The sequence below is a fragment of the Ricinus communis genome, chromosome 3, assembly GCF_019578655.1.
Source record: "Ricinus communis isolate WT05 ecotype wild-type chromosome 3, ASM1957865v1, whole genome shotgun sequence".
Taxonomy (NCBI): domain Eukaryota; kingdom Viridiplantae; phylum Streptophyta; class Magnoliopsida; order Malpighiales; family Euphorbiaceae; genus Ricinus; species Ricinus communis.
Window position 1 is genome coordinate 17246291 of NC_063258.1, and position 13052 is coordinate 17259342.

The 13052-nt window shown below is 37.4% G+C and overlaps 1 non-coding gene across 1 annotated transcript; it reads right to left on the reverse strand.

The window, feature by feature from the left end:
* Positions 1–9106: 9106 nt before the first annotated feature.
* Positions 9107–9212, reverse strand: LOC125369673. The gene has a single exon (XR_007215349.1). It is a non-coding gene; the product is annotated as a small nucleolar RNA R71 (small nucleolar RNA).
* Between the last annotated feature and the right edge of the window lie 3840 nt (positions 9213–13052).

Here is a 13052-nt window from a genome sequence, read left to right on the forward strand (position 1 = left end):
ATTCCCTATTCCTTCAGGCACGAGGACTCCTGCTGACACAAGGATTGGAGTAAGGAATCATGGGATTGCAATTAACAAGCTTGATCGGTGGCATTGGTCTTAGCTTAATGATTAAGTAGGATAAGACATAAATCCATGCACATAAGGGAGAAATCATGTCGTCTTTTATTAATTCAAGTGTAATACAAGCGGGAATTCGAGCATTCTGATATTTGCGATGCATATTATGAACTAATTTAGATCAGAGTGTTATTAGGTAGACCCCCTTTCCTTGTTTTAGTTAAGCTGGCTCTTAAAATTTGGGACTACGAGAGTGGTTAGCCAGTCTTTACAGTAATCCTTGTGTTGTTAGGAGTCCTCGTGCCTTGAGGAACAAGGAACAATGGAGATCCCAAATTTTATGAACTAGCTTAACGAAAGCAATGGGAAATTCATGTGGCCTACCTAATAACACTCCAAACTAAATTACATAATTATATGCATCCCAAGGATCAAAAAGCTCGCATTCCTAATTATATTATGCTTGCTGATAGGAATCATATTACACATATTTACATGCCCAATTGTTTACATTCTTGTGCATAATTATCTCATTTTATGCTAGAATCACCTGTCTTTTGGTTCCTTTCACGTTTCAGGTTATTATCGAAGGACATTGTCAGTAATCGAGGAAAATATGTGTAATTACAAACCAGAATCCATCAAATTGAGCAAGGACTAGCATTCCGAAGGTTGAGCACGGCCTGGACTTCGGCCATGCTGAATTGTCAAGAAGCTGACCCGAGAAGTGCCATTTTGGCATGGTTTCCGTAGCTACCACGGCTTCCACCATAGCCCGTGGTGGCTCAACACCGGCTTGGGCACGGCCTAGAAGAGGTCAATACAACTAAATGCGCATGTTCAAGTATGGCTCGGACTCACTTGACCAAAGACAGCTTAACCACTACCGAAGAGACTATATAGGCAAAATCGATTTGGTGAATGAGATTCGATTTTCTAACTTGATTTCCATTATACACACTTAATTCATTTGTTTATATACCTCAATTGTCGATGTTTGGAGATCAATTTGATCAATTGAAGGGAGGATTACACTTATTTCAACATCAATTTGAAGATCAAGACAAGATTTTAGAGCATTCAAGAGGCAAATTAGGGTTTGATATTTTGAATTGGAAAATTAGGGTTTCTCATCCAACTTGAAAGAGAAGGGTGTACATGCCTTTAATTTAGTTTTCTGATTTTAATTCTTATTTTGTGATGCTTATTAGTATGAGTAGCTAAATTATTGAACCAAATTAGGGTTCCTATGTTTGTGATTGATCTTAATGTTATGAGATTTTGATTGTCAATTCTTGATTATTATTAATGAGAAGTCACATTATTCATGAGACGTTGTGAATTGTGGAATTTAAATTTCTTTATGTAATCACTTAGAGATAAGGGTAATTGACTAGCCGGATTAAGAATTAACAAAGCTTAATAGAGGACGGTTAGACCTTAATGCTAATCGAGTAATTGATCATTAGGAGGAGATTCCAACTTTAGGTTATTAGGTTTAGGAATTCGGTTATCTCAAGAGGGAGACCAAATTCAGTTAAGACTTCGTGCATGGGTAATTGCAATTGATAATCAATTTAATCTCTATCTCTACAAAAATCCAATTAACTTAGGTCCCCTAGGGTTTGCTTTTCCTTCGAGAGTCTTCCTAAATCCTTTTAAATAATTTGACACTTAATTACTTGTTTATTTTTAATTAATCATAGAACAACACTTCATTGATTTCTTTAGGTTAGATAACCTAATACACTACAGTAGGTCTAGGTTCACCCTTTCCCGAGAATACGACCTTGATACTCACCATTTGTGCTAGTCTGTATCGATAGGTTCACTGCCTTAGATTGTAGCTGCGTAAATAGCATATCACTTGCATTCATTGGTAATATTATGATTTATCCCTTGCGTGCTTGGATTTAGGTCTCATCTTGCTTGAACTTAAAGCTAAGCCCTAATGCCACCGATCAAGCTTATCAATTGAGTTTCCATGACTTCTTATGCCAATCCTTATGTCATCATGTGTCGTTGTGGCTAAAGGAATAAGGAATAATGGAGATCCTAATGGTGCAAATCCTAAATCAGAATATTTATTCGTGCCTCGATTCTCATTGTTCCCTCTTTCCTCCAAAAGATTCGTTTGCGATCATTTAGAGAATGATATCAATAATTGATTAACTAATTTTCTTTCTTTGCATTCATCTAAGCATTAGATCAGTGTCTATAATTGCCACTTCCACCCGCTTTCACTCAACAACCATATTTATTCATTCCAAATAAGACCAAACCATCATACTAGACATTGAGGTACAAATGAAACAAACAAAATGAGAACATAGTTAAGATTTCAAATTTGATAAGGAAAGAAATCACAAGTTTTTTATTCTCTTCCATATGGCTAAGCGTAAGGATAAAATAGAATGTTTATAGACACAAAGGTAGACAAAGAACATAAAAGAAAGAAAGGATTTGAGCAAGTCTTGATAAGTCTGCAAAGTTCTTGAAAGAATCCATAACTTGATTTCCCACAAGGTAGAAAATTGAAATAATATACTCAATAGCATCAAGTATTCGGTTGCATGCAGTTCTTATAGTATGGAAGCCTTCATTCTATAAGAAGAAGAAACTAGAAGCTAAATATAAAAAAATAAATAAATAAAGAGAGATGAGTAAACTGAAGCCAAATCAAGAACGAGAGAGGAGTTGACTAGTCAACAACTCTCGTAGTCCAAAATTTTATGAGACAACTTAACAAAAATGAAGAGAAATTCGCATTGGCCTACCTAATAACACTCCAATCCAAATTACTTTGTTATATCCATCCCAAACATCAAAGCACTTGCATTCTTATTTATATTATGCTTGGATTAATTGAAAATAATATGATTATCCCTTACCCGCAGGAATTTATGTTCGAAAGAGATAAAAAAAGAAACAAACAGAATGAAAACATAGCTAGGATTTTAGATCTGATAATGAAAGAAATCACTAGTTCTTTATTCTCTTCCATATGGCATACATAAGGATCGAATCAAAATGATTTAAAGACAATGGTGGATAAAGAACACAAAAGAAAGAAAGGACATAGGCGATAAGTATAGGTTCGCTAGCGCGAGTCTTCATTAGTCTATAAAGTTATTGATAGAACCCATACCTTGATTTTCTGAATTGTAGAAGACTAAAATAGTATGCTTAATAGCCTCAAATATTTAGTTGCATGCATTTTCATAGTGCGAAGGCTCTCATTCCATAAGAAGAAGAAACTACAAGCTAAATATGAATAAATAAATAAAGAAAGATAAATCAAGAATTGGAGAGAAGTTGATTGGTCAACAACATTCGTAGTTCCAAATTTTATGAGCCAACCTAATGAAAACAAGGGAGAATTTGTGTGGACCTTAGTGCACTTCATATGCAACTACAACTAAGGCAGTAAACCTATCGATGTAGTCTAGCACAACGGCAACTATTAAAATATTGTATCCCTCGGGAAAGTGAAATCCTAGAGTTACTACTTCGTTCTTTGTTATCTAGTCTAGAATTAATGATAAATGGTTTCTAGATTTATTAATGACTAAAAGCTAAGTTCTAAATGGAATGCGAGAATGAATGAGTAAATAGAACAATCAAGACAATAAAGCAAACCCAAAGGGGACCTAGACTAGTTGGCAATCAAACAAAAAATAACAAATTGTTGAGTCCAATTATGCTACCCATGGACGGATTTTTAACTGAATTCTGTTTCCCTCTCGAGACAACCGAATTCCTAAACCTAAGAACCTAAAGTTGGAATCTCTTCCTAACGATTGATTATTAAGTTAGCCTTAAGATTTAATCCGCCTCTATTAGGCTTTCTTAATTCTTAATCCGGTAAATTAATTAACCTTATCTCTAAGTGAAAATTAACCTAATCTTGCAATTAAATTTCCAAACTCAAATAGAATTTCTCAATTGCTAAAAGAATTCTATGAACAGTAATTAACACATTCAATGTAAAGAAAATTGAATTTAATTATTAATTGCAAAAAGAATATAGAAAGGAACTCAAACAATCCTAACAATTCAGTACTAAGCCAAGATAGTAAGAACCCCAATGGGTTCAATCAATCTAGCTACACATGTTCACGTATAAAAAAGAATAGAAATTCAATTATAATGAAAGAGTAAAGAAATTGAAACATAGACACCCTTTTCCTAGAAATGGATGAACAGTTCAAAGCCTTGATCTATACTGTAGTTGATCTCCAAAATTGCCTCTTGATTAGCTCTAATACTCCTCTTTAATCTTCAATCTGAAATCCCAGAATCATCAATCAAGGAAGGAAGATGAAGAGTTAGAATCATCAAACTCCAAATCGAACTCCCCGAAACTCCCTCTCCTCTTTTTGGCTCATTTATACATTATGCAAATACGGGTGTGTTCCAGCCTGTGTCCCTCAACACGGGCCGTGTTGGCCTGCAAATGACAGAATGAATTAAATCGAGCAAGGCCGTGGTACCCTTGGAAAATGTGCTGCTTCAAAGTGCTTAAGCTACACAGCCTAGAATTATTTGCACAGGCTCCAGCACAGGCTGTGTTGACTTCCCAAAACTCAACCTCAAGTCAAACGCTTTTAAATCTATCTAGTTTTTCCTAAAATTAATCTAAAATTGCTCAAGCACTAATGATGGACCTATAAAATCTCCTCGAATACGAAAGGACATAAAACACGAGTGATCTTGGAATAAAAACACAATAAATGCTAAGAAAATGCAGAATAATATGCAAGCAAATCTGTGTAAAACTATGCATATCAGGCCTACCTCATAACATTTTAGCAAAAATTACTTCATTATATGTGTCCCAAACATCAAAACTTGTATGTGGATTTACGTCTCCTCTTGCTTGATCATCAAGTTATGCCTTAATGCCCCAGTTAAGCTTTTGAATTGCATTCCCATGATTCCTTATGCCAATCCTTATGTCATCAGCAGTCCTCGTGCCTTGAGGAATAAGAAATGATGGAGACCCTAATGCTACAAATCCTGAATCGAGATATTTCATCGTGCATTGATTCATGTCGTTTCCTCTTTCCTCCAAAAGAGATGCATAAAAGAATCGAACAAAATGAGAATATATATAGGATTATGGATCCTATAAGGAAAGAAATTACAAGTTCGTTATTCTCTTCGATAAGCCTAAGTGTAATAATCAAGTTCTTTATTCTCTCTTAGTCCAAAATCTTACGAGCTATCTTAACAAAAACAAAGGAAAATTTATATGGGCATACCTTATAACACCTCCACCCAAACCACTTTATTATATGCATGCCAAACATTAAACACGTGCATTCCCACTTGAATTAATCGGAAGCAACATGAAATCTCCTTTAAGCGTGTGGATTTGCGTCTCATCATGCTTGATCATCAAGTCACGCCTCAATGCCACAGGTCAAGCTTCACAATTGTGTTCCCATGATTCCTTACGCCAATCCTTGTGTCACCTAGAGTCCTCGTGCCTAAAGGAACAAGGAATATGGAGATCCCATCGATGAACTAATTTTCTTTCTTCACTTTTGTCCAAGCATTGGATCAGTGCTTGTGACTACTACTTCCACATGCTTTCATTCAACTAATATGAACCTTGGCAACTTTTGAAAAGACCCAACATCTGGAATCAAAATTAGAATCCCAAGAAAGCTAAATATTATCTTTGATGACATTAACCCAAAGATAACTTGTATCTCGAACCTTGATATAAGAATAACGGTTGACGCCTCACTCAACAAAGGTAGAAGGTGAGTGATAAGTCTTTGTTTGAATGCCACAAGAACAAGTTCTTGATAATTTTGAAGTTCTTCCAAATAACCAAGCAAGAATAAACTCACAATAATTTTATTTCAACAATGATCAATCCCTTATGCCATTCGGCTACAAAGGGTTTAAATAGATAAAAGACATAACTTAATTTTCTATTTGTATAAAGAAAATAAATGAATTAGGAATAAACTAAAGTATATCCTAAATAGATTTTTTCCTAAATAACAAAATAAGGAACTATACTTAATTAGGGAATAATAAAAGTCTATTCTAAAAGGAAATAAGAAAAGACTTCCAAAATAATAAAATAAGAAGCTTGATTGATTTAGTCAATCCTAATCAATAAAGATATGACTAAATCAATCCAGATATATTCATAAATAACTAAATAAGGGATCCCCATTGTTTCCTCTTTGGTGTAGATGTCCCATTAGGTCAATGAAGCACTAAAGTGGCACCTCCTAGAGCTCACCTTTTTGGAGAATTCGTATGCCCCCTTCCTTTTCAAGCCTAAAGTGTGTCATGGCTTGAATTTGAGAAAACGACCCCATAATAGTGCTAATAATTTTATCAATAGGAGAAAATAACTCCGTAATTTTGATATATCTGTGATTATGAGAAAAAAATGTGTATACTTATGAGAAAACAACCTTGTAAGAGGGGTATATTTATAAATATTAGAAAATAACCCGGTAATACCATGATATTTAAGAATCTAATGAAATAACCCCGTAATTGGTGGTATATTTGTGAGTATGAGAAAACAACCCCTTAAATGAGTTAATTTTATAATATGATTAAAAAAATCCCATAAAAGGGGTGTATTTATATCAATATATGAAAATAACCCCGTAAAACATGTATATTAATGAATTTTAGAAAACAACCCCATAATAGTGCTAATAATTTAATATGAGAAAACGATCTCATAAAAGTGGTATATTTAACAATTTAAGAAAATAACCCCGTAAAACATGTATATTTATGAATATGAGAAAATAACCCCGTAAAAGTAGTGTAATTGCGAGTCTGAGAAAACAGCCTCGTAGAAGGGGTAAATTTTTTAATATGAGGAAACAATCCCATAAGAGGGGTATATTTATAAATATTAGAAAACAACTGATGTGTGTAAAATACACACATCTAAATGGGCTTTTTAAGATCGATTTTATGGATATTTGGATGTAAATTGGTACCAACACTCACCCTATGCGTATGTTTGTGTGCATTAGGTCTAAAAGAAGTCAAAGAATGAAAAAGGAAAGAATTGGAGCATAATTGGACATCAAAGCTGCCGAAACAAGCTAAGTACGAGCATGAGGAAGCTGAACATGGCCGTGTTGGTCTCAACACTGGCCGTGTTCCCAACACAGGCCGTGTTACCAACACGGCCGTGTTGGACATCAAAGAAGAAGTAGATCTTATTGAGCATAGCCACAGAGAGTAACACGGCCAGGAACACCAGCCCGTGTCCTTAACACGGCCGTGTTGGAGGCGACAGGGGGTATTAATTAAAAGAACGAAGAGAGAAAAAAAAGGGAGGAGGCTAGGGCTAGAACATCCCAAACCCTAATTTTTCTTTCTCTAAGGGTTTTCTGCGTTGAAACTAAGAGAAAAGGAGACTTGGATCAAGGTTTCAATCAGATTCCCTTGAAGGATCGAAGATTGGGCAAGGTTTGTTGATTGATTTTCAAATCGAGCAAGAGGAACAAGAATCGATTCAAGTAGAGCAAAAGGATTTGAGGCTGTTTACTCTCATCCAAGGGTGTAATCGGGTTTTCTCTACCTTTGCTTATTGCTGTAATTGAATTCTTGTATACTTTGAGAATGAACATGATTAGCTAGATTGATTAAATCCATTGGGATTTCTTTACTATGTTGGCTTGATATTATATTGTTGGATTGTTTGGGTTAATTTTGTATTCTTCTTATTTTCAGTATTAATAAGATAATGCATTATTCATGAGACGTTGTGAATTGTGTGTTTAGATTGCTTTGTGTGATTGAGAAGTCCATTTGGCAATTGGAATTTTGAATAGCAAGAACTGGTTAATAATCGCTTAGAGATAAGGATAATTAACTAGCCGGATTAAGAATTAACAAAGCTTAATAGAGGCGGATTAAAGCTTAAGGCTAATTTAAGAATCAATCGTTAGGAAGAGATTCCAACTTTAGGTTATTAGGTTTAGGAATTCGGTTATCTCGAGAGAGAAATCGAATTCGGTTAAGAATTCGTCCATGGGTTGCATAATTAGACTCACCGATCCTTTATCTTTTGTTTGATTGCCAACTAGTTTAGATTCCCTTTGGGTTTGCCTTCTTGTCTTGATTATTTCGTTTATCAATCACTCTTGCATCTCCCTTAGGACTTAGCTTGTAGCTATTAGTTAGTTTAGAAATTATTTATCACTAATTTTAGGTTAATATAACAAAGAACAAAGGAGTAACTCTGGGCTTTCACTTTCCCGAGGAATATGACCTTGATACTCGCCATTAGTGCTAGACTGCATCGATAGGTACACTGCCTTAGATTGTAGCTAACACGAGTAGCACACATCAAGTTTTTGGCGCCGTTGCCGGGGAACGGTTTCTGTGAACTAAATTGAGATTTTAATATTTGTTAGTCTAGTCATTTCTCTTTTTGTTCATAATTTATTTTCTGTGTATAGTTTTGTTCTTATCCCGTTTGTTGGTGTTGTTGTTCTTTATTGTGCTCAGGTAGTTTATGACCAGGAGCTCTAATCCTAATCTTACAGAGCCTTTATCTGAACCCGAGCGCTCTCTTAGATTGCTAAGGAGGCATATGCAAGCAGTAGAGGAGGAGATTGAAGCAGAGATTCCTGTTCGTGAAACTAGTGAGATGGAGAACCACAATACAAATGGAGGTAATGATGAAAGGACCATGTACGAGTTTGCTAGGCCCTCTCTAGCAGGGACGCAAACTGGGATAGTGAGGCCTCCCGCGGCGGCCAATAATTTTGAAATAAAGCCGAATGTAATCCAGAATACGGTGCAATTTGGAGGATTGGCGAGCGAAGATCCGAACGAGCATATCGCCAACTTTTTGGAAATATGTGATACCTTTAAGATTAAGGAACAACTGATGATGCCATACGGTTGACGCTGTTTCCTTTTTCCTTGAAGGATAGAGCGAAAAGATGGCTGCAGTCCTTGCCACTGAAAACGATCACTACCTGGACTTCTTTGGCTGAAAAGTTTTTGAATAAGTATTTTCCTCCTACTAAGACTGCTCAAATGCGAAATAACATATCTTCTTTTGTGCAGGGTGAAGGATAATCGATGTACGAAGCCTGGGAGCGCTTCAAGGACTTGTTAAGGTGTTGCCCACACCATGGTCTTCCTCTCTGGATGCAAGTGCAGACATTCTATAGTGGCATGAATACAGCCACTAGACAAATGGTAGATGGAGCTACAGGGGGAGCTATTAATAGTAAAACACCTGAGCAAGCCCAGGATTTAATAGAAGAGATGGCCACCAACACTTATCAATGGCAAATTCCACGAGCTAGAGGTCCAAGGCCCGTTGTATATCGGGCTGAGGCAGATCCTACAGCAGCCTTGGCGGCACAAGTAGAGCTACTTTCCAAAAAGATAGAACAACTTCAGATGCCGGTCTAAGCAGTTCAGCCCGGATGTGAATTCTGTGGTGGACCGCATTACAGTGCCAATTGTAATGCGGGAGGTATGTTTGCATCTTCTATGCCTACTAATGTTTCTAACGTTGAGCATGTTGATTATGTAGGTAGGCAGCAGAATGATCCCTACAGCAATACATACAACCCAGGGTGGAGGAATCATCCTAATTTTGGATGGAGGAACTCCAATACCCAAGGTCCACTAGGATACCAATGGGTTGCATCAGCAGCAACCTATGCAATCTATTCCCCATCAACCAGGAGGTAGTCAAGAGAAGAAACCTAACTTGGAAGAGTTGATGATGAAGTTCATTGCAACTTCAGAAAATAGATTTCAGCAAACAGACACTGCCGTTCGGAATCAACAAGCTTCAATTCAGAACTTAGAAACTCAAATTGGGCAGTTGTCTAGGATGATGGCTGAGAGGCAGCCAGGCACGCTTCCAAGTAACACAGAGTCTAATCCAAGGGAGCATGCCAAAGCAATTACTTTGAGATCAGGTAAGGAACTTACTAGTTCATTTAAGCCTTTCGCTAATAATGATTCTAATGTGCAAGTGGATGAGTCGGAAAAGAAAGACAATCCTGAAGAGAAAGAAAAGGGAGCAGTTGAAGAGAAGGAGGATTCGAAGAAGATTCCCTTGAGGCCATACCAACCTCCCATTCATATCCTGCAAAACTCAAGCAGGATAAAGTTGATCAGCAATTTGGTAAACTTTTAGATCTTTTTAAACAATTGTGGATTAACTTGCCGTTTGTTGAAGCTATTTCGCAGATGCCAAAGTATGTGAAGTTTTTAAAAGAAATCATAAGCAACAAGAGGAAGTTAGAGGATTTGGGATTGGTGACCTTGAATGCAGAATGCTCAGCAGTGTTTCAGAGCAAGATTCCAGTCAAACGACGCGACCCAGGGAGTTTTACTATACCTTGTTTGATTGGAGATAAATTGAAATTGCTAGCATTAGCTGATTTGGGAGCTAGCATCAATTTGATGCCTAGTTCATTATTTGAGGAGTTAGGACTAAGCACTTCTAAGCTAACTCCTACCGGGATGAGTATACAACTAGCAGACAGAACTGTTAAGTACCCAAAAGGGATTATAGAAGATGTGCTAGTTAAAGTTAACAAATTTATATTTCCTGTGGATTTTTTTGTCATGGATATGAATGGTGAGAGTGATGTCCCATTGATCCTAGGTAGACCATTTTTAGCTACATCTAAAGCTTTGATAGATGTTAGTAGCGAAAAGCTGGAACTTAGGGTAGATGATGAGAGCATTACATTTGATTTGACTAAATCCTTGAGATACCCATATGAGCATAATGGTACTGTCTGTTCGATTGATTTTATCAATGATATTGTGGAATCTCAATTGTAGGAAATAATGATTGATGATCCTTTGCAAGTGGCAATGCAAGAAAATGAGGACAATTTATCCAATGAACAAGTGTTGGAGTAGCTAGAGCACTTATTAGCTGCTGATGTTGATGACGAAAAGACTGATGGTTTTGTTGATCTTGACAGGTCAGGACGAAAAGACTTATTAGCCGCCCATTCTTGAATTGAAAGAGTTGCCAGCGCACTTAATATATGCCTACCTAGATGAAGCAAAGCACTTACCGGTTATTATTTTCGCTCATCTCACACCTGAGGAGAGGGAGATGGTGCTGTGTATTTTGAGAAGGTATGCAAAGGCATTTTCGTATAAGACGGCTGACATACCAGGAATAAACCCGAGTTACTGCCTTCATAAGATTTTGGTGGAGGATGAGTTCAAACCGGTGGTGCAGCCACAAAGGCGGTTGAACCCTCATATGAAAGAGGCGGTTAAAAAAGAGGTAATTAAACTTCTTGATTCAGGTTTAATTTACCCTATTTCTGACAGTGCTTGGGTGAGTCCTGTGCAGGTGGTTCCTAAGAAAGGGGGCATGACGGTGGTGAAAAATGAAAAGGAGGAGCTGATCCCTACACGAACGGTAATGGGCTTTCGGGTTTGCATAGACTACCGACGCTTGAATGATGCAACCCGAAAGGACCACTTTCCCCTTCCTTTTATCGGTTAAATGCTTGAGAGGCTTTCAGGCCATAAGTATTACTGTTTCCTTGACGGTTTTTCTGGTTATTTTCAGATTCCCATAGCACCAGAAGACCAAGAGAAGACGACATTCACTTGTCCTTATGGCACATTTGCCTATAGGAGGATGCCGTTTGGCTTGTGTAATGTGCCTGCGACCTTTCAACAGTGTATGATGGCCATTTTCCATGACATGATAGAGGAGTCGATGGAGGTCTTCATGGATGACTTCTCTGTATTCGGTAACTCTTTCTCCCATTGTTTGAAAAATTTGGAAAGGATGTTAGCTAGGTGTATTGAAGCTAACCTGGTGTTGAATTGGAAAAACTGTCATTTTATGGTCCAAGAGGGTATAGTCTTAGGACATAAAGTGTCATATGCAGGGTTGGAAGTAGATAGAGCTAAAGTGGAAGTTATAAGTAAACTACCTCCCCTTACTTCGGTTAGGGCTGTTAGAAGTTTCTTAGGGCATGCAGGGTTTTATAAAAGGTTCATTAAGGACTTTTCTAAGATCGCTAGGCCTTTAACTCAATTGCTAGTAAAAGATATACCTTTTGAATTTGATGATGATTGTTTAAGAGCTTTTGAGTTATTAAAGGAAAAACTAACCACGACTCCCATCATGGTTTCTCCTGATTGGGAGCTGCCCTTTGAGCTTATGTGCGATGCTAGTGATTTTGCAGTTGGAGCTGTTTTAGGCCAGCGCAAGGAGAAAAAATTCCAACCTATTTACTATGCTAGCAAGACACTTACGGACGCCCAAGAACACTATACAACCATAGAGAAGGAGCTCCTAGTTGTCGTGTTCGCTTTTGACAAATTTTGTTCCTACCTTGTGCTGTCAAAGACAATTGTTTACACGGATCATTCTACTTTAAGGTATTTATTTTCAAAGCATGATTCCAAGCCAAGATTGATTCGTTGGGTTCTTCTATTACAGGAATTTGACTTGGAAATTAAGGACAAATGAGGAGCTGAAAATCTTGCAGCAGACCATCTTTCTCGATTAGAGAACCCACACTTGGAGGAGCTTAATGAGTAAGAGATCGATGACTTCTTTCCGGATGAGCACTTATGCTCAATGCAGGTGGCAAATGATATTCCTTGGTTTTCTAATTATGCAAATTATTTGGCTGCAAGGGTACTCCCAAAGGGTATGACGGGCCAGCAAAAGAAGAAATTCTTTGCTGACTTGAAGTATTACATTTGGGATGACCCCTTCTTGTTTAGAATTTGTGCAGATCAAATTATTAGGAGGTGTGTATATGGGGAGGAGATCATTCAAATTCTCAAGCATTGTCATGAGGGACCGGTTGGTGGACACCAAGCCGCAAATCATACGGCCAGGAAGGTTATGGATGCTGGCTTTTATTGGCCGACTATCTTCCAGGATGCACGAGCTTATGTCCAGGTTTGTGATGCATGCCAACGGTCGGGTAATATTTCACTGAGATGAATGCCCTGACATA